Below are 23,236 nucleotides of genomic sequence, written 5' to 3'. Positions count from 1 at the left end.
CGGTGCTGCCATTCAGTAATAATATTCTAAAACAAAAATGCTGTAAAAACAGAGGCAGAAGATGATATTTTTCGGATTACACGAGGATTTATTTTTATACATTATCTCTGTTTCGAATACCATGCGCAGAATCTGTCAACAGTGTGATCACTGCACGAATCAAATTAATCCCTGTTCTTATGCTTAGACAACTGGTAATCAAAACTTGTGGTCTGGAATTTCATGATATCAGATTCCATGAAGATATTAATAATTTAATCTCTGCAGTTTCATCGCCGCTAATCGTTTATACAGTGAGATCCGGAAACAGCATCTCTTGAAGCTTAAATCAAATACTCTTCCGAATGAGTGTTTTCAAGTTGCAAGTGTAACCCAGAGGCTCGGCGGCAGCGTTACTCTGGGGAAGACAATCTCCGGCCCCGCCAAACGTGTGAAATCTGAGGTGCAAAACCTCTTATTTGTGTGGATGCTGTGTGATCTGTTCCCGCGTTACAAAAGACCCAGATCACCTCGGTCTCAGGCACGCAGCAAGAGAGAAAGAAAACAGTCTCTTCTTTGGACGGCCCCATTATCTCATGCCATAACCCAAACGTTGCAGCGACAGAAAAAACATGACATTTGTCATGATTCTGCAGAAAGACAAATATATTAACAGTGCTTCTGCAGAGAAACCATTACATTAGCAGTGAAACCTTTCCCAGAGTGTTACACGAGAATGAATAATTGCGTTTATACTTTATTTGCAAATCTCCCCCATTGCTGTAAACAAGTACTTCACACGATTCAGCTCCTCCCTGAATTTTCTCTGCGTCAGACCATAGATAAACGTGTTGGTGCAGGTACTGAGAGAGGACAACATAAACCCGCATTCCAGCAGGATATAGGTCGTTTTACTGAAATATCTATCTGTATAGAAATAGTTTTCGATTTGCCAGTTGACAGAAAATACGAGATACGGGACACAAAATATTATAAAATTGGCTGAAAGAGCGAACAACAAAATCATTGATTTTCTCCGGTTTGCCACCTCTGGATCATCACGATTTTGACTGTTTTTCCAAAGCATCCGGCGAACTCTATTTGTCGCTAGGATCCGGCTGACGGTTAAAACATTAAAGAGCAGAATTAAACAGATTGGTAGTAATAGTGTTTTGATGCTGTTAAATACCTGGTAGCCTTTCCACAGGGGTGACGTGAAGTATCCAGTTACGGAGACGCATCGCCTTCGATCGACCGCAAAGTAAAATGGCATGGCCTGAGCACAACACGCTGCACTCACTGTTGCTACCACCACCGTCGCTGTTCTCTCGGTGCAATATCGGATGCGCAGCTTCTGACTGCAGATGGCGACGCAACGATCGGAAGTGAACGCTACCGTCAACCAAACTGAACAGTCCCATGTTGCGAGACTCAGGACAGATAGCAGAGAACACGCCGGAGTTACGAGCAAGAAATTAGCAATCAAATATATGTAATTTATCCTCTCTAACATTACAAACACGATGACCACCGTCAGATCGGCTCCCGCCATGGCCACAAGGTAGAGAGTAATGCATTTGGACAGCCCGCATTTCCCTCGGGTGAGGATCACAATCGCCGTTAAATTAACTAAAATAAGTTTTAAAAAAAAACAAATATTATTAGTTACCGCAGAATGATTAGTGTAATTTTAATTGCGTTCTGTGCGTAATGGCCGTTCGGATCATTGATTGGAGTCAGGCTAACACTCGATTTGTGCTGACCGAGATGGGATGTGGATGCCCTGATCAAACTAATTCTACTTTAAAATGTACAAATTACATCTCGCCAGTTTCACATCCAAAAGTGGCATCAGAGCGCACCCTGGCGGCACCGTTAAGTACTGAGCAATCGGCCGGATACCAGTCCAGTAAGTCGAGGTTATTAAAAGCTATCCCGAATAGAGTAGTGTCTTGCCGAGAACCGCACAAGTAATGGACATATTGGCTTTACTTTCAGACCGTATGACGTAATTATACTTCATTAAAAAGGTTTGTTTAATTGGCTACCATTCTAATGCAATTATTTAGTAACTACATCGGTAAAACGATCTTGAATATTTTTCATTAAAAATCTTCAGATATTTGGAAACGCCAGTGGAAGCCGTCTAACTTCACAAGACGTGAAACAGTACTCAGGCTAACGGGTCACAGACTGACAGATCATCAAGGATAAATTCAGATGTCACACTCTACGCACCCCGTACAAAAAACGGAAAGTGCGACGCCAAACTTGCGAATGGTTGCCGATTGAGAGCTAAAAAAGCGCTTTCCTGATACAAGCTTACTCAGTGAAACAATCGTGGGTAATTCACATTCTCAAAGAAAATCAATATGAATTTGGCAGTAATGCCCGAACATTACGCTCCACATATTCAATAAATAATCGATTAGATCGGAGAAGAGAACATGAGAAAGGAGCAGCCCATGAACGGGAATGTTATTACAATAGGACACACATTATACTACTCCCTTCAGCAGACGGTCGAGCTGGAATGGACAAAGTAATGGAGTGGTGAGCGCAGCCGCTGGTTTAAAGGGAAACCTATTCATGTTTGGAGAAAGAGGTCAATAATTGGCAGAAAGGGAACTCAAAAAAAATCATATTTCATTTTTATGACCGCATTTTCTCCATTTTCTCCGCTGTCGGGGAGGGCAGAAAATGAACAAGTAATGCGTGCTGGTTGAGCCGCATTTGGCCACGTTTTATGCAATTTCATTCCAATTGTAAAACGGTGCGAATCGATATTACCATTTGTTTATTTCACTGAATAACGCAACATAGCTTACGTATTACTTTGCACATTGTACGTAAACCGCGTGAATCGCAGAGAGACGATAATTTTTTTAATTCCTTCAGTTTGTGATGGCAGCAGAGGAAGAATCTATTTAACCCCGATGGCAACAACTGATTGTACTTTGGAAATCAATCAATACCTGCAAGTTATCGAGTCTCCTTGTCCTTACAGTGAACTCTAGCTTGCTTAGGTTAATATTAGTATATATAAATGTATCAGACACCTCAATCACATCCCCATCAAAAATTAAACCATTAAATCAACGCGAATTACACTTAGATCCTAAATAACGGTGAAGGAACTTTTCATCGTCCAGTAACAGAAAAATACACAGGACCGCATCTGCACCTTGGCCATCAAGATCCGATCCCCGACCGTATTGCAAAGGGATAACGTTACCTGGAACACCAACCGCTGCAAGAAGCGGGTAGTAAATTCTGACAATGTTGTAAATTGCGGAATATCCCATTTTCTACCTGAAGCAGCGATCAGCTGTGCAGATTATCCCAACTACCTGCAAGCATTGACTCGAGGAGTTCTTATACACCTGTCGGAACCACAATTAAATCTTTCGGCTCTCCCACTGGTCTCATTAGACACAATCCACTGAACAAACACGCAATGTCACCTATTTTTACTCCTTGCGTCATTGTCTGTTATATTTGGCATTTCAAGGAGAATTAGTAAGACATTCATTTGATGTTTTTTCCAATCATGTTCAGTGGAGTGAGTCAGTGCAATGTTGAATCGTTAAACATTATTTTTTTTATCATTGAACATTTCATTTTGAAAACAAACACGATCCCCTTCTGCTCCCGATCAATCATAACATAACCAGTAACGGGTGACCAACAAAATGAAACGCGTTCAAGGTAGATGAAATCTGCGCTGAAACTTCTTTGGCGGGGACAGCTTCGTCGCCGTCTTGACTCTTCGGTCTCTGGAGTGCTTCAGATGACGGGTTCAGCTCAGTTAATTTTCACAGCTAAATTTAATTGCTTTCGGGAAAGTCTCATGATTTCAACAAGTCCGAAAAGTCTGAGCATCTGTTCCACCAATGAGCCGACTGTGACAATGTATACCACAGAATCACCACCTGCAAGCTAAGGAAATCTCTCCTTATTTCTGTTCTTACGGGACGTCCCTCTGTTCTGTGCCATGCAGACTAGACAGTGAAGGAGGTGGGCGGTGTGATTCCTTTCATCATAGTGGCATTGGAGGTTTTGAATATCGAGTTATAGCTGTACAAATTAATCATTGTTTCGCGCTTGCATCACCGTGTGCAGTTGCGGACACCACACAGTACTTCAAAATGTAATTGAGCTGGACAGGAGGGTTGAGTTAGGAGGCAGTTGTCGATGGGGAGCCTGCTTTGCTCAGTGGTCAGTGGTCTGAGGGGAGCTCCGATAGAATTTTACAAAACACGAGAGAAATAGACGGCGTAGACAGTCAGCATCTATCTCTCGGGTTCCAAATGTCCAACATTAGAATTACAGGTTTAAGGTGAGAGGGAGGGTAAATTTAAAGATACACGAGGCGTGATTATTTCTTGACGGTCAGAGTGGTCGGTGTGGGGCACAGGCTGCCACAGGGAGTGGCAGAAGGATTTACGATAGCGGCATATGAGAGATTTCAGATAGGTTCGTGAAAATGTAGGAAATGGAGGGGCGTGGATCACATAGCAAAATAACGTCCCAACTCGAGAACTTAATGCATCAACTTATAAAGATATAAAAAATTAAGCCAAACGCCATCATCCATGACATGCTGTCTTCTCGCTGCTGCCATCAGGATCGAGGTACTGGAGCCGGATATCCCACTCCACCAGGTTCAGTAACAGTTATACTGCTTCAACCATCGGACTCCGGAACCAGTGTGGGTAACTTCACTCACCACATCACTGATATCAGTCTGTAACCAATGGACTCACTTTCAAGGACTTTACAACTCATGCTATGAGTGTTATTTATTTACTTATTGTTGGCCTGTTTATTTATTGATGCAGTTGCTGTTTGTCTTCCTTTACACTTTAGTTGTCTGTCAGTCTTGGTGTGTAGTGTTGTTTATTGATTCTATTGTATTTCTCTGTTCTGCTGCGAATACCTGCAAAAAACTGAATCTCGGGGTTTGGATCTGCTAAAACAAAAGAACTTTGTACTTGAGCTTTGCACAAGAGAGTCTGCAGATCGAGGTTCAAATTATTATATTATCAGAGATGCTCTAAATCATGAGCAACACAAACAAGATATTGGAGGAATTCAGCAGGTCAGGAAGCACCTATGGAAAGGAATAAACAGGTCAACATTTCAAGACTGGCCTAATAACAAACGTTAATATTCTTTACCGTGACTGTCCTGTCGAGAGGTCACTTGTTGGAAACACAGCGCGAGGTTTTTAAAGAGCTTAGTGGCGTTCAGTTTCTTCCCGGTGGCTGTCAACAACGGGCAAGCTCGTTCGTGGGTGCGGTATCGCAAGGTTCACAAAGAGCTCAGGGGCTTACAGCTTCGTTTCGGCGGGCTGAAAAACGTGCGAGGGGTCGATCCTTGGAGATACGGAGTGATGGGTTGCAAAGAGCTAGGGAGCTTCAGGCTTCTTTTTGGCGGATGGCAATCAGAGCGGGACAAATGTAAAGAAAGAAGATCTGAGCTGAGCGGCAACTTTTAGAGTGGCCATTGTTCAAGTGGGTCATTGTTACAATGGTCTGGCTTTGGCTGAACAGGCTTAAGTAAGCACAGGATGCAAAGAAAGGTTCCTGTAGGTTTCGATTGTTTCTTAGTTCATAGTTGGTGCACGCAGGTGGTATCTAAAGTCAGTGGTATTTTCTTATTGTCAGCTCTGGGAACTCTCGCAGACTCCAGTCTACCTAAGAACTACATACGCATGAAGTTCATTGAGGGGCAGCTTCTTCGAGGCCGCCTTAAGCAGCAGCAGCTGCAGCTCGATAACCTTCGCCTCATATGGGAAAATGTCAGGTGAGAGATAGGAGCTACACGGTGGTAGCCGCCCCTCAGTTACAGGAGGCCGTTACCTGTCTGATTGTCAGAAGAAGGAAAGACAATAGGCGGCCAGTGCACAGTACTCCGGTGGCCGTTCACCTCAATAATACGTTCACCGCTTTTGATACGGCTGGGGATAACAACCTACCAGGGGTGACACGCCGTGACAGGCTCCCTCTCACTGAGTTGGCTCTGTGGTTTAGCAGGGAAACGGGAAGAAGAGCAGTGTCCGTGAGGCATAGTGGTCTACTGCAGATGGCTCCAGGTGCGGTGTTTTACAATTTGTTCTGGATGTCAGAAGTCTGGGAGACCGGCAGTCTCCCGGATAAACGCATTTTCACCAGATGAAGAGAGTTGCATCTCCTCAGACAATGTATTAAAGAACTGGACCTGCAGCCCGATGACCTTAGGTTCGAACAGGAGAATGAGGAGATGATTGACAGGAGCCAGAAGAAGTTAGTCAACTCCTACCTCCCTGAAGCGATGGGAATGAACAGCCAGTGCAGAGTACCGCTTTAGCAGTTCATCTCAAGAATAAGTGTATCACTAAAGCGGGCTGGAGCGGGGGGATGGAGGTTACAGCAGTATTTTCTCCACTATCTGGGAGGACCGAAAAAAGAACGAGTAATGCTTGCTGGCTGAGCCGCATTTCGCCCCATTAATGCAATTGCGTTCCAGTTATAAAATGGTTTGAATCGATATTACCGTTCAAGGTGTCGAGTCTCCTCGTCTCTACAGAAGACTTTCACGGTGTTATGATTGGAAATGTGCTGGCACATACCCGCGGTCAGAGAGTGACATCACGGCGCAGAGCGGGTTCAGTGGCGAGCTGTCCTGGCGACTCAATTCTCTCACTGTCAGGATTTTGTGTAAGGCCGTATCCTTGCAAGCTGTCCTTACGGAGTCTTCATGAAGGGTCTCCATAGATGCTGCCTGACTAACTGAATTCTGCCAGTGTTGTGAGTGTGGTATTTTCTTGAATGTGTGGTTTGTAAGCATACTTAAACGTGTCTGGTATACAGTTGTGTTAGCAATAGTACAACGTGGTAATGTATAGTTTGGTTAATATCACATTCATGCACAAAAATGTATCAAATTCCTCAATCATATCTCATATAAAATTTAAACATTAAAGACGATTTATATTTCGAATCGGAATTACGGTGGAAGTTCCTTTTCAAAGTCCAATAACTGAGAAAAGTGCACTCTGGACGTCAATATATAGTTCATTTACGACGCTCCAAACGGGATGCAAAGTCATTTCATTACCTGGAATACCGAGTGCAACGTGCTGATGTCTGCTTTGTCAGTCTAACATTAATATCAAGGAGGGAGAAGACGATGGCGGCGCGGCCGCTCCGGAATGATATCTATATTTGTTAAATAGGGTACCGTGCACAATCCTGATTTGATGGAGACAGACGTGAGAAGCGCGGAGGAACATCTGGAGAAACTTCTGAAATGCCTGCTCCGCTGCCGCTGCTACTGTGTGATCGAGAATCTCCTGAGGGGAAGGCCCCAAATCCTCGGCTTTGCTTATTGCTTCGCGGCCGGGGTCGGGGTCGAAGCGCTCGGCAGAGAAGGTGCTCGGTGCTCGGTGTCGGACGGCTGCTCGGAGACTTCAAGTTTTCGGACGAACTCAAGAGTCGGCTATGGTCGGGTGCTTCCAGGGTGCTGTATCGGCAAGTTAGCGGCGCTGGAGGTTCATGGCAGGGAGAATGTTCTTCCTTCCGCCGTATGCGTAAGATGATGGGACTTACGAGAGACTTTGAGACTTTTTTTTTACCGTGCCCATGGTCTGTTCTTTATCAAATTACGGTATTGCTTTGCACTGTTGTAACTATATATTATAATTATGTGGTTTTTGTCAGTTTTTCAGTCTTGGTCAGTCTTGTGTTTCTGTGGTATTATACTGGAGGAACATTGCATCATTTCTTAATGCATGCATTAAGACTGCGTGCCCTTATAATCTAATCTAATCTAATTAATATATATAAATCTGTCTCACACCTGAATCATAAACCATTAAATCACGGGAATATATATAAAACGTATATTCACGGCAAAGATTTCTTTTTTACCGTCCAATTACAGAACAAAATACACTGGGCAGCAAATGCACTTTGGCCAAGAGATACAGTTAATCTACGATGCCACGAGCGTTATACAAAAACACAGCATTACCTGGAATACGGAGTGGTGCAAGCGCTGGGCAGTAAATTCTGATCATGCTGACATAACTGCCTGCATGCACTGACTCGAGGAGTTCCTAAACACCTATTGGAACCACAATCTCAATCAGCCGGTGTTCCCATTTGTCTGATTAGACACAATCCACTGAACAGCCACGCACTGACAACTATTTTTACTCGTTGTCTCATTGTCTATCGTATTTCGTCTTCGAGCAGAATTAGGGCCGCCTTTTGATATTTTTTACCAATCATTTATAGTGGAGACGGCCGGTACAATTCTGCTTTGCGATGCTTGAATCGCTGAACAGATTCTTATCATTATACACTTACTTTTAGTTGGAAATCAAACACAATCTCCTTCAGTAACACGTTGATTATAGCATCGTTATGAACAGGTGGAGCAACAAGATGAAGCGCGGGTGAATGTGGGTGAAATGTACAATAAGTCTTTCCTGAAGGGGACAGCTTCATCGCCGTCTTGAGTTTTCAGCGCAAGGTTTTTAAAGAGCTTAAGAGCGTTTAGCTTCTTCTTGGCGGGCTGTCAACAACGGGAGAGGTCGTTCATTGGTAACTCATCGCAAGGTTTCGAAAGAGCTCAGGGGCTTTCAGCTTCGTTTCGGCGGCCTCAAAAAAGTGCGCGCTGTCGTTCCTTGGAGACATGGAGTGAACGTTTGAAAAACTCTAGGGAGCTTTCAGCTCTTTTTGGAGGATGGCGATCAGAGCGAGACAAATATAAAGTAAGAAGGTTTAAGCGGAGCGGCAACATTTGGAGTGGCCATTGTTCAAGTGGAGCATTGCTAGAGTGGTCTGACTTTGGCTGAACAGGCTTAAGTAAGCACAGGCTGACGTTCTAAACAAGTAAGGAAGTTTCCTGTAGGTTTCTATAGTGTCTTAGTTCACAGTTGGTGCACGCAGATTGTGTCCAAAGTTAGTGGTATGTTCTTTTTGTGAGATGTGGGAACTCGCGCAGAGCTCCAGTCTCCCTAATAACTAAATATGCATGAAGTCATCAAGAGGCAGCTCCTTAGAGGCCGCGTTAAGCAGCAGGAGCTGCAGCTCGATGACCTTTGCCTCATCTGGGAAAATGAGAGGTGATAGATAGGATTTACATGGTGGTTGTTGCTCCTAAGTTGCAGGAGGCAGGTATCTGTCTGACTGTCAGGAGAAGGAAAGACAATAGGCAGCCACTGCACAGTACCTCTGTGGCCGTTCATCTCAGTAATAAGTTCTCCACTTTTGATACGGCTGGGGATAACAACCTACCAGGGGTGACCCGCCGTGACAGGGTCCCTCTCACTGAGTTGGCTCTGTGGCACAGCAGGGAAGCGGGGAAAAGAGCAGTGACCGTAAGGCATAGTGGTGTACTGCAGATGGTTCCAGGGTCAGCGTTTAGCACTCTGTCCTGGAGGCGACATGTCTGAGAGATCTGCAGTCTCCCGGATAAACCCATTTGCACCTGATGCACAGAGCTGCAACTCCTCAGAGAATGTATTGAGGATCTGCATCTGCAGCCGATGACATTCGGTTCATACAGGAGAATGAGGAAGTGATTAGTAGGAGCTACTGCGAGATAGTCATCTCCTACCTCCCTGAAGCGAAGGTGAATGAACCGCTAGTGCAGAGTAGCACCTTTGGCAGTTCATCTCGAGAATAAGTGTACCACTTTAGATATTGTTGAATGGCACGACATACTGGGGGGGCCGTGGTGGAGAGATGTGTAACCAGGAATCTGGCACCAAGTCTGGTGCTGTGGCTCAGAACAGAAGAGAGGTGAAGAGGACTGCACTGGTGATAGGAGATTCCCTAGTCATACGACTACAGACGAGATTCTGTGGGCGAGATGGAGACACCCGCATGGTATGTTGCCTCCCAGGTGCCAGGGTCAGGGACGTATCGGATCTGGATCACGGCATTCTTAAGGGAGGGGGAAAGGGAGCAACCAGAAGGCTTGGCACATATTGGTACCAATGACACAGGTATGAGAAGGGAGCAGGTCCTGAAGAGAGAATTTAAAGAATACAACGGAAAGCTACCCATGACCTCCAGGTTGTAATATCTGGATTCCTGCCTGTACCATGTTGCAGTGAGGGTGAGAATAGGATGATGATGTGTTTTTGGATTTTCAGATTGCTTTTGACAAGCTGCAGGAAATGAGGCTGCCTGGGAGGCTACTCGCCCATGTATTACAAAAATATTTCTAGCATAGTTAACGCGGTGGCAGATGTGCAGGAAGCAAAGAGTGGAAATGAATGACTGGTGGTTTTCCATTCAGCTCTATCTTGCAACAGATGCTTTACACGTTATATGTCAGTAATTTAGATTAGGGAATCGATGGCTTCGTTGCAGCGTTTGCAGACGGTATGAATATATATGGAGATCAAATAGTTTCGAAGAAGCAGGGAGGCTGCAGAAAAAAACTTTGACAGATTACGGGAAGCGGCACATGCAATACAGTGTCGGGAAGTGTATGGTCATGCACACTAGTAGAAGAAAACAAAGCGTTGAATATTTTCCAAAAGGAGAGGAAATATCAGACACTGATGCGCAAGGGGAACTGGAATTCCTTATGCCTGACTCCCTAAAGGTTAGTTTGCAGGTTAAGTCAGTAATGAGGAAGGGAAATACGATGTTAGTATTTCTGCTCTTATGGATAAGCTCACAGCAGTATAATTCTGGCCGTTATGTCCAAACCACAACAGCAGACGAGCATCTCGCATTAATTTCCATCAAATGCGTCAGTAATTCCTGAGTGTAGTGACCAAGCCCCAGCTGTTCCCCTCACGTTCGTGACGGGTATGTACTGTATAAAGGAACCCTTGCTACTTCGCTATTACCGACCATTCTGGCACGGGCATCTCACTGTGAAGGGTAGAGCAACCAAAATATCCTAGAATTATTATTTTGACGTTACCGTCCGATAATGGCACTCAGAAATATTAATCTTCAACAAATATGTCATAAAACAGACAAAGAAGATGATAATTTTCCGATTATACGAGGATTTATTTTTATGTCGACAGTATGTTCACTGAAAGAATCAGATTAATTCCTGTTAAAATGCTTACATAACTTGCAATCAAAAATAGTGGACTGGAATTTCATGATATCAGAGTCCATAACCCTTCCATGAAATAATAGTCATTTAAACCCTGTTGTTTAATCGCCGGTAATCGTTTGTAGAGTCAGATCGGGAAACAGCATTGCTTGAAGTCAAACCTCTGCCAAATAGTTGATTTGAAGTTGCAAGAATGAATAATTGTGTTAGCATTTTATTTACAATTCTCCCTCGTTGCTACCAACAGGGATATCACTCCATTCTTCAGCTCCTCCCTGAATCTTCTCTGTGTCAGTCCATAGATACACGTGTTGGGGCAGGTACTGAGAGAGGACAACATAAACCCACATTCCTGCAGGATATAGGTCGGTTTGCTGAAATATCTGTCTGTATAGAAATAGTTTTCGATTTGCCAGTTCATAGCAAATACGACATAGGGCATCCAAAATAATATAAAATTGACTGAAACAGCGAATAAAAGAATCATTGAATTTCTTCGCTTTGACCCCTCTGCATCATCACGATTTTCGCTGCTTTTTCGAAGTATGCGGCGAACTCTATTTGTTGCTCGAATCTGGTTGACAATTAAAACATTAAAGAGCAGAATTAAACAAATTGGTAATAACGGTGTTGCGATGCTGGCAAATACCTCGTAGGCTTTCCACAGGGGTGACGTGAAGTATTCAGCTACGAGGACACACCGCAATCGATCTCCTGCAACGTAAAATGGAATACCCTTGCAACAACACGCTGCACTCACTGTTGCGATCACCACCGTCGCTGTTCTCTCGGTGCAATATCGGTTCCGCAGCTTCTGACAGCAGATGGCGACGCAGCGATCGAAAGTGAAAGCTACCGTCAACCAAACGGAACAGTCCCAGGTTCCGAGACACCAGAGTTCTGAGCAAGAAGTTAGCAAAGAAGTAAATATAATTTATCTTTTCCAATATAATATCGACGAAGACCACCATCAGATCAGCTGCCGCCATGGCTACAAAGTAGATTGTGATGCATTTGGACAGATCGCATTTCCCGCGAGCGAGGATCACAATCGCCGTTAAATTAACTGAAATAAGTTGTAAAGAAAAACAATCACTATAAGTTACCGGAGAAGGATTACTTTAATTTTAATTGCGTTGTGTGCGTAAAGGTCGCTGGGCCAATGACTGGAGTCAGAGTAACAGTCCATTTGCGTTGACCGAGATTGAGTGTGGTTGCTTCAGAATGTACAATTTAGATCTCGGTACTTTCACATGCAAAAGTAACAGCAGAGCGCACCTAGGCGGCATCGTTAAGTAGTGAACAAAGGGTAGGATACCCTTCCAACAAGGCGAGGTTATTAAGAGCTCTCCAGAATGGAAACGCCTCTTGCCGACAACGGCACAGATAATGAAGAGATGCGTTTTACTTTCAGACGGTAAGACGTAATTGTACTTCTTTAAAAGAGTTCATTTAATTGGCTAACATTTAAAATGCAATTATTTAGTAACTACAACGATAAAACGATCTTGGATTTATTTCATTGATAATCTTGAGATATTTGGAGACCTCAGTTAGAAGCCTTCCACCTTCAAAAGATGTTTAACGGCTCTCAGGCTAACAGGTAACAGACTGTTAAATCATCAAGACTAAGTTCAAATGTCACGCACTACGCGCTCCATCGAGGAGAACGGAGATAGCAGCGAGGCGTCCTGAACGAAGAGTGTGACGCCAAACTTGCGAACGGCTGCCGATTGAGCGCTAAAAAAGAGCTTTCCCGAGAAAAGCTTAATCGGTGAAACAATCGTGGGTAGTGCACATTCTCATAGAAAATCTATATGCATTTGGAAATAATGCCCGAACATTAAAGTCGGCACATTCAATAAGTAATCAATTAGATGGGTAAAAGAAAAATGAGAAAGGAGCAGCCAATGAACCGAATAATTGTTACAACAAAACACACATTATACTCCACCCTTCAGCAGACGGTCGCGCTGGAATGGACAACGTAATGGAGTGTTAGCCGCAGCCGCTGGTTTGAAGGCAAACCTATTCTTATTTGGAGAAAGAGGTGAATCATTGACAGACAGACTCTCTAAAAAATCATATTTCATTTGTATGACTGTATTTTCTCCACTATCTGGGAGGACCGAAAAAAGAACGAGTTATGCTTGCTGGCTGAGACGCATTTCGCCCCATTTAATGCAATTGCATTCCAGTTATAAAATGGTTTGAATCGATATTACCGTTTATTTATTTCGCTGAATAACACTGCGTGTTACTTTGCACATTAAACCTAAACCACTTGGATCGCATAGAGACGATATATTTTTAATTCCCTCAGTTTGTGATGACAGCAGAGGAATAATCTATTTAACCTGGAGAGAGATGGCAACAGCTGATGGTACTTTGGAAATCAATCAATACCTGCAAGTTATCCAGTCTCCACGTCCTCACAGTAAACTCTCACGGTATTATGAGTGATTTGTGCCCGGACTGCCAAAGGTCAGGGAGAGATATCACGGCACAGAGCGGACTCAATGAACGCCAAACCTGCTTAGTCATTGTTGTTACTGTCAAATTTTACGTAAAGCAGGATCGTAGCAACCTGTCCCAACGAGGTTCTCGTGAATTGCTTCGACACGAAACGTCGAATATTTATTCCCCTCCATAGATTCTGCCAAATCAGTGTTGTGTGTTTGCTAGGCATATTTAAACATTTTGTAAACTTAAACACGAGGAATTCTGCAGATGCTGGAAATTCAAGCAACACACATAAAGGTCGCTAGTGAACGCAGCAGGCCAGGCAGCATCTCTAGGAAGAGGTACAGTCGACGTTTGTCAGCTCTCGGTCCGAAACGTCGACTGTACCTCTTCCGAGAGATGCTGCCTGGCCTGCTGCATTCACTAGCAACTTTGATGTGTGTTGCATGACATTTATTTGATGTTTTTACCAATCATTTTGATTGGACAGGGTCAGTTTAATACTTGAATCGTTAAAAATTATTTTTTATCATTATACATTTCATTCTGAAAACAAGCGCAACCTCCTTCTGCTTCCGATCAATTATAATATTGCCAGTAACATGTGGGCCAACAAAATGAAACGCGTTCAATGTAGAAGAAATCTGTGCTAAGCCTTATTTCGTCGGGACAGCTTAGTCGCCATCCTGTCTTTTCTGTGTCTGGAGTGCTTCAGGCGACAGCCTCAGCTCGGTGAATTTTCACAGCTAAATTTGATTGCATTCATGAATGTTTCATGATTTCAGCACGTCCGACTAAACGGAGCATTTGCAGAAATGTTCCACCAAACAACCGTCGGTGACAATGTATACCACAGATTCACCACCTGCAAGCTAAAGAAATCTCCCTTCATCTCTGTTCAAAAGAGACGTCCCTCTGTTCTGTGTCATGTAGACCAGATAGTGAAGGACATGCGCTAGGTGCTTGCCTTCATCATAGTGGCTTTGGGGGTGTTGGATAATCGAGTTATATCTGTACAAGTTATTAATTAGATCGCCTTTAGAACGCCGTGTGCAGTTCCGGACACCACACCGCAGCACAAAATGTAATTAAGCTGGAGATATAGCCTGCACTGGAGAGCTTGAGTTAGGAGGAAGGTTTCGATGGGGACCCTGTTTTCCTCAGTGGTTAGTGGTCTGAGGGGAGCTCTGATAGATTTTGTTTTTAAACATGAGAGACACAGGCGGCGTAGGCAGTCAACATCTATCTCTCGGGTTACAAATGTCCAACATTAGAATCACAGGTTGAAGGTGAGAAGGAGGGTAAATTTAAAGATACACGGGGCAAGACTATTTCTTGACGTTGAGAATGGTCGCTGTGGGGCACACGCTGCCAGAGGACATGGCAGAAATATTTACGATTGCGGCATGTGAGAGCTTTCAGATAGGTACACGAATATGTAGGAAATGGAGGGACGTGGATCACATCGCAAAAGAACGTCCCAACTCGAGAACTTAATGCATCAACTTATAAAGATAGAAAAAAAACTAAGCCAAACGCCACCATCCACGACATGCTCTCTTCTCGCTGCTGCCATCAGGATCGAGGTTCTGGAGCCCTATGTCCCACACCACCAAGTTCAGGAACAGTTATAACACTTGAACCATCAGACCCCGGAACCACTGTGGGTAACTTCACTCACCACGTCACTGATATCAGTCTATAACCAATGAACTCACTTTCAAAGACTTTACAACTCATGCTATGAGTGTTATTTATTTACTTATTGTTGGCCTGTTTGTTTATTTATTGATGCATTTGCTGTTTGTCTTCATTTGCACTTTAGTTGTCTGTCAGTCTTGGTGTGTAGTGTTTTTTTATTGATTCTATTGTATTTCTCTGTTCTATTGTGAATACCTGCAAAAAAATAAATCTCGGGGTTTGTATCTGCTAAAACAAAAGAACTTTGTACTTGAGCTTTGCACAAGAGAGTCTGCAGATCGAGGTTCAAATTATTATATTATCAGACATGCTCTAAATCATGAGCAACACAAACAAGACGTTGGAGGAATTCAGCAGGTCAGGCAGCACATATGGAAAGGAATAAACAGTTCAACATTTCAAGACTGGCCTAATAACAAACGTTAATATTCTTTACCGTGACTGTCCTGTCGAGAGGTCACTTGTTGGAAACACAGCGCGAGGTTTTTAAAGAGTTTAGCGGCGTTCAGATTCTTCCCGGTGGCTGTCAACAACGGGCAACCTCGTTCGTGGGTGCGGTATCGCAAGGTTCAGAAAGAGCTCAGGGGCTTTCAGCTTCATTTCGGCAGGCTGAAAAAAAGTGCGAGGGGTCGATCCTTGGAGACACGGAGTGATGGGTTGCAAAGAGCTAGGGAGCTTCTAGCCTCGTTTTGGCGGATGGCAATCAGAGCGGGACAAATATAAAGAAAGAACATGTGAGCGAAGCAGCAACTTTTAGAGTGGCCATTGTTCAAGTGGGTCACTGTTAGAATGGCCTGGCTTTGGCTGAACAGACTTAAGTAAGCACAATATGTAAAGAAAGGTTCTTGTAGGTTTATTTTGTTTCTTAGTTCACAGTTGGTGCACGCAGGTTGTGTCCAAAGTCAGTGGTATGTTCTTATTCTCAGATGCGGCAACTCCCGGAGACCTTCAGTCTCCTTAAGAACTACATATGCATGAAGTTCGTCAAGAGGCAGCTTATTGGAGGCCGCGTTCAGCAGCAGCAGCTGCAGCACGATGACTTCCGCCTCATATGGGAAAATGTGAGGTGACAGATAGGAGCTACATGGTGGTAGCTGCCCCTCTGTTGCAAGAGGCCGGTACCTGTCGGACTGTCTGGAGAAGGAAAGACAGTAGGCAGCCAATGCACAGTACTCCTGTGGCCGTTCACCTCAATAATACATTCACCGCTTTTGATACGGCTGAGGACAGCAACCTACGGGGGAGACCCGCCGCGAAAAGGTCTCTCTCACTGAGTTGGCTCTGTGCTCAGCTTGGAAGTGGGGCCAAGTCCCCACTTACATTAGTACACATTTGGACGGATAAGTCCATGGGGACTGACGGAATATTCCCCAAGCTGCTCCACAAGGCGAGGGAAGAGATTGCTGAGCCTCTGGCTAGGATCCTTATATCCCCGTTGTCCACGGGAATGGTACCGGAGGATTGGAGGGAGGCGAATATTGTCCCCTTGTTCAAAAAGGGTAGTACGGATAGTCCGGGTAATTATAGACAAGTGAGCCTTACGTCTGTTGTTGGAAAGATGTTGGAAAAGATTCTTAGAGATAGGATCTATGGGCATTTGCGGAATCATGGTCTGATCAGGGTGTCATGGTCCGTTCCGTGAAGTCCGCATTTCAGTTCACGGTCCGCTCCGTGGTCTCAGGATTCCGGGTCCTCCAGCTGTCCCTTGTTTGAGTTAATTATAGGTACCTGATTCCCATCTTGGAGCTTGAATATAAGTAGCCATGGGGTTGAGTGTGGGCTGCTGGTTTCTCTCGTCAGTTCCCCTGGGAGCAACCTGCCGGTGGAAGGCTAGAGCGGACACCTTTCATCTTTAGACGTGTTGGAGAACCATCGCTGCATGGAACGGTGCTGTCCGTAGTCGGATCTGCCTTTGCGGTATGGATTCGGTTGTTTCCTGGGCCAGCTGAGTGGCTGCCAGCCACTCCGAACTAGGTAGGGATCCGGCTGTTTCTGTAGCCAGCTGAGGTTGCTGGTCGAACTGAGACTTGGAGCTTCCCCGGAGCAGAGATGGAACTGTCTGTCGTTCTTCGGTGTTTGTCTCTTCTTGTCCTCGCCTCCGTGGGGTAAGCCAGGCCGTACTGCCGTTGCCCTGTGAGGGAATCTGTCTTGTCTTGCCCTCGCCTCTGTTGGGTAAGTCCGGCCGTTCTGCCGTTACCTGACGAAGGGACCTGCCCCACCTTGGTGTGGAGATGCGGCTGAGTCACGGCTTGTCTAAGTATCAGTCCCGGCTCTATGTCTATGTACTGTCCTGCCTCATGTTGGTGTGTTGACGATGAGTCCCGGCTTTTCCAAGAACAAGTCCCCGCTCTATGTTGACGTTCAGTTCCCAGTCGGTCTCTCAGCTCAAGCCTCCTAGTTATCAGCCTCCGCTTATCAAGACGAAGATCCAGCAGCCAAGCTCCAAGAGCCCAAGCCTCGAAGATCCCGCAGCCAAGCTCCAAGAACCCAAACCTCGAGAATCCGGCAGCCAAGCTGCAAGAACCCAAGCCTCGAGGATCCCAAGCCGAGCTCCAAGAACCCAAGCCTCGAGGATGCCAGGCCGAGTTCCAAGAACCCAAGCCGGAAGTCCCCAACCTGCATCCAAGCTCAAGACCCAAGACCCCAGCCTACAGCCAAGCTCGAGACCCAAGACCCAGCCTGCAACCAAGCTCAGAGTAGGCTCAACGACAAAACGCTCTGAAAATGCATCTCAGATGCATTCATGAAATTCACTCTCTTGAGATCCATTGCCAGCCTAATTTTCCTAATCTACCTGCGTCTTAAAGGATGTATTGGTAAAGACGACATGAAGATAGAATTTAGAGAGCATGCAAATGATAGAACAAACTCGCAGCTAGCAGGGAAAATAGCCGTGCATTAGTGATTCAAAAATGATAAAAGGTGGTAAATACAGTACTTAAAGTGATATATCTCAATCCGTAAGAAATAAGGATAATACGAAATAAAGTGGATGATCTTGTTGCACTATTTCAGATTTTCGGGCATGATGTTGTGCCGTCACTGAATTGTGCCTGAAGGATGGTGATAGTTGGAAGCAGAATGTGCAAGTTTACACATTACATCGGAAGGATAAGGATTTACAAACAGTGGGTTGCGTTGTCTGCTGGTAAAGAATGACGTCAAATCATCAGAAAGCTGTGTCATATGATTGGAAGATTTTTAGTCCTTGCCTGTTGAGTTAAAAAAGCTTCAAGGGTAAAATGACCGTGATTGCAGTTAAATACAGGCTTCCAAAGTGTAGCTGGAATGTGGAAGACAGATTACAACAGGAAATGGAAAAGTCGTGTCTAAAGAGCAATTTTATGATGCAGGTAGATAAGAAAAATTAGGTTGACAATGGATCTCAAGAGAGTGAATTTCATGAATGCATCTGAGCTGCATTTTCAGAGCATTTTGTCGTTGAGCCTTCTCTGAGATCGGATTTGCTGGATTTGGTGTTATGTAACTAACAGGAGGCAATTACGGACCTTAAGGTAAATGAACCCTGAGGAGTTCATGATTACAATGTGATTGAGTTCATATTGACATTTGACAGGGAGTAAGTTAAGTCTAACATCGCAGTATTTCAGTGGAGTAAAGGAAATTGTAATATAGGTGAGAGGAGTTACCTAAAGTAAATTGGAAAGAGATGCTGCCTGTTATGATAACAAAGGAAAAATACTTTTCTGGTTATCTGCGAGTGACTATTGGTGTTCCGCTGGGTCATTAATGTGAGCGCTACTTTTTATGCAATTTATCGATGAGATGCAAAGTGTTTTGGGACTCATTGCACACAACAAGCTAAAGGTTAACTTGCAGGTTCAGCCAGCGGGGAGGAAGGCAAATGCAATGTTATTTTTCATTTCATGAGGTCTAGACTACAAGAGCAGAGATGTGATGCTTAGGCTTCATAAAGCCTCACGTCCAGTGTTGTGAACGTTTTAGGGCTCATTATCTGAAAAACGATGTGCTGACATTGCAGAGTGTTCAGGGGCGGTTCGCAAGGAGGTTTATAGTAATGAAAGGGCTATCATATGAGGGACGTTTGATTCCTCTGGGCCTGTACACGCAAGATTTTAGAAAGATGAGAGTGGGATCTCATTGAAACCCTTTGAGAGTTGAAAAGACGAGACTGAGTAGATAAGGCAACGAAGTTTCCTATGGTGTGAGAATCCAGGAAAATAGGACACAATATCAGGGTTGAAGGGCGCCCATATAAAACCGAGATAGGGAGGACTTCCATTAGCCAGAGGGTGTCAATCTGTGGAATCTGTTACGACAGGCAGTTGTGGATGACAGGTCGTTGGGTGAATTTTAGGCGGAGAGTGATAGGTTCTCGATTGGCCATGGCATCAAAGTTTAAGGGGAGAGGACCGGTGAGTGGTGCTGAGTTGGGGGGAGAGAGATCAACCGTGATTTAAAGACGGTGCAGATTCGATGGGGCGAATGCGTTAATTCTGCTCCTATGGTCTCATAAAAGCTACTCACCCTGAATGGCAAAGAGATGTCGGACGACATTGGGTATTTCTGGCCCAAGGGTCACTGAAACACACAAAACACTGGAAGAACTCATAAGGTCCGGCTCCGTCCATCGACAGGGATAAAGAGTCGAAGGTTCGTGTCGAGACTCTTCCTCAGTACAGGAAGGGGAGGAAACCGGAAGTAGGTAGGTGGGAGGGAAGTTGTAAGGGGATAGGTGAAGACAGATAAGGGGAGAAGGTGGATGGTTTGGAGAGAGTGGGCTGAAGTGAGAAGCTGGGAAGTAATAGGTAGAAAAGGCAAAGGTCTGAAAAGGAAATAATCCGATGTGAGAGAGTTGTGGAGAAAGGGATGAAGGAATAGACGAGAGAGGGGATAGGCAAGCGAGGAGAATAGAGGAGGCAAGGGGGAAAACAGAAAGGGGAATGAGAAAACCAGATAGGGAGTGGAAGCGGAAAAATCGCCGGTTAAGTAAATTGATGTTTATCCCGTCGGGTTGAAGAGTACACCCAGACGAATTATGAGGCGTTACTCCGCCAACTGAGATTTGCCTCATCGTGACATTGGAGGGGAAGTACCGATGTCGAAGTGAGAATAGATAATGGAATTAAAATGCTCGACCAGTGGGGAATCCTGCATCTTACCAATGGAGTGAAGCAGCTGGACAAAGTGGACCCCAATCTGTACCGTGTCCCACCGATATTGAGATGGCTTCACCAGGGAAACCTGATACAGTAGATGACCTCGACAGATTAGCAGGTGAAGTGTTGCCTCTCCTGGAAAGAGTGCTTGCGGGCCTGGGGGAGAACCTGAATGGGCAGGGGTAGAGCATCCTCCGTTTGCAGGGATAAGCGTCGAGAGGAAATTCGGTGGGTCGGGACGAATTGTCAAAGGATTCAGGGAGAGAGAAAGCACTGCAGAAAGCGCCAAGTATACGGAGTAAGGGATGTCTTCTTCTTCTTCTTCTTTGAGTTTTTATGGCAGTTGGCATCCACATTGTTGCATTACTGCCATCTTCAGGATATATTGTCCCTCATTGTCCATTCACTTTAAAGCCGTCTTTCCAGTCCCGTCGCCCTTAAAGAACTGAGCAACCATTTCCTCTCCTGATCACCCTACCCACATTCCAATAAACCTTTAACACTGTTCTCTACCAGACCTACTTTGCGTAATTGTTGTAACATTTGTTGCCTTTCTGTGCATATTTCCGGCATGAAATAAGGATATGCTGTACTGTTGCAGTTTCCTGACATAGATCGCAAAAACCTGTTGGGTGCTTATTTATGATGACCAGAGTGCCATTAAGGTTGCTGTGCCCAATTCTCAGTCTACTTATAATTACTTGCTCCTTCCGCTTTATTCCCCTAATTCTTCCAATATCTACTCTGTTCTGAATTGAATGTAAATGTCTTCCTTTTATTGCTCTGTCCCAATGCTGCTGCCACTGTTGATTTATCTTTCACCACACTGTGCTCTTCCCCTCTGATTTTGATAGTTTAATATTGTCCTCTAAATATGCTTTTTTTAGTTGCTACTTTTGCTGGCTTATCTGCTGGCTCATTTTCCATAATACCTGAATGTGCGGGAACCCAAATGCCTGCGATATTTTTGCCTTGTCTAGCCAGTCTTGAATTTGCAAACAGGATTTCATGAAGCAGATCCTGTAAGGGATGTCAAGGTGCGATTAGAGGTAGGATCCCGTCGAAGACTCCTGAACTTATAGAGAATGGTGTGCTGAATGTGGGGCTCATGGAGTGTATACCTCATAGTGCCAGTACCCCTGTGAGGGAGGCGGGAAGGTACGTTAAGGACGGAAGGCCGTGAAGTCGAGGAGGTGCGAGTGAGGGCAGAGACAATGGTAGAGGAAGGATAAACCTATTCTCGGAAGAAAGGTCCGAATAGAGGCTGGTATGAACAATACACTGCCCAGGTCCATGCTCAGCAAATCGTTTCCTGCATCAATTACACAGACAATAAATCCTGGTAGTGAATGTTCCTCCCACTAACAGACAATGAGAACAGACTGAGGCGGGGGTGTCTCCTCCGGCCAGTACTTGACGCAAGGAGTGCACAAATAGAAAAGGAATCCCGGAACATCTTCGTTCACGGAGCAAGCGGTGTGTGTCTATTAAGCAACACACATCACAGTTGCTGGTGAACGCAGCAGACCAGGCAGCATCTCTAGGAAGAGGTGCAGTCGACGTTTCAGGCCGAGACCCTTCGTCAGGACTAACTGAAGGAAGAGTGAGTAAGAGATTTGAAGGTGGGACGGGGAGGGGGAGATCTAAAATGATGGGAGAAGAAAAGAAGGGATGGTGCCAAGAGCTGGACAGGTGATTGGCAAAGGGGGATATGAAAGGATCATCGGACTGGAAGTCCGGGGAGAAAGGCAAGTCGGTGGGGGGGGGGGTCCCAGAGGATGGGCAAGGGGTATAGTCAGAGGGACAACGGGAGAAAAAGGACAGCGAGAGAAAGAATGTGTGTATATAAATAAATAACGGATGGGGTACGACGGGGAGGTGGGGCATTAGCGGAAGCTAGAGAAGTCAATGTTCAAAACCAGCAACTTTGATGTGTATTGCTTGAATTTCCAGCATCTGCAGAACTCCTGTTGTTTATGTCTATTAAGCGTCGCATTCAGTTCACCAACAAAATCGGAGTGATCCTAGAATTTATTGCCTTTTGGATAAATTTCCAGCTTTTATTTCCAAACCACAGCAGTAGACCAGCAGCTCACATTAATGTACTTCATTGACGTTAGCATTTCCTGAATGCAATGAGCAAGCCCGAGTTCATCACTTCACATTCGTAACTGGTTTGTATAAAGGAACCCTTGCTATTTCGCTAATCACGACCATTCTGGCACGGACAACTCACTGTGAGGGGCAGAGCAATCAAATCATTCTGCAGTTGTTATTTTGACGTTACGGTCCGGTGCTGCCATTCAGTAATAATATTCTAAAAGAAAAATGCTGTAAAAACAGAGGCAGAAGTTGATATTTTTCGGATTACACGAGGATTTATTTTTATACATTATCTCTGTTTCGAATACCATGCGCAGAATCTGTCAGCAGTGTGATCACTGCACGAATCAAATTAATCCCTGTTCTTATGCTTAGACAACTGGTAATCAAAACTTGTGGTCTGGAATTTCATGACATCAGATTCCATGAAGATATTAATAATTTAATCTCTGCAGCTTCATCGCCGCTAATCGTTTATACAGTGAGATCCGGAAACAGCATCTCTTGAAGCTTAAATCAAATACTCTTCCGAATGAGTGTTTTCAAGTTGCAAGTGTAACCCAGAGGCTCGGCGGCAGCGTTACTCTGGGGAAGACAATCTCCGGCCCCGCCAAACGTGTGAAATCTGAGGTGCAAAACCTTTTATTTGTGTGGATGCTGTGTGATCTGTTCCAGCGTTACAAAAGACCCAGATCACCTCGGTCTCAGGCACGCAGCAAGAGAGAAAGAAAACAGTCTCTTCTTTGGACGGCCCCCATTATCTCATGCCA

Source organism: Mobula birostris, chromosome 28, assembly GCF_030028105.1.
Source record: "Mobula birostris isolate sMobBir1 chromosome 28, sMobBir1.hap1, whole genome shotgun sequence".
Classification (NCBI taxonomy): domain Eukaryota; kingdom Metazoa; phylum Chordata; class Chondrichthyes; order Myliobatiformes; family Myliobatidae; genus Mobula; species Mobula birostris.
This window is presented reverse-complemented; position numbering follows the sequence as displayed.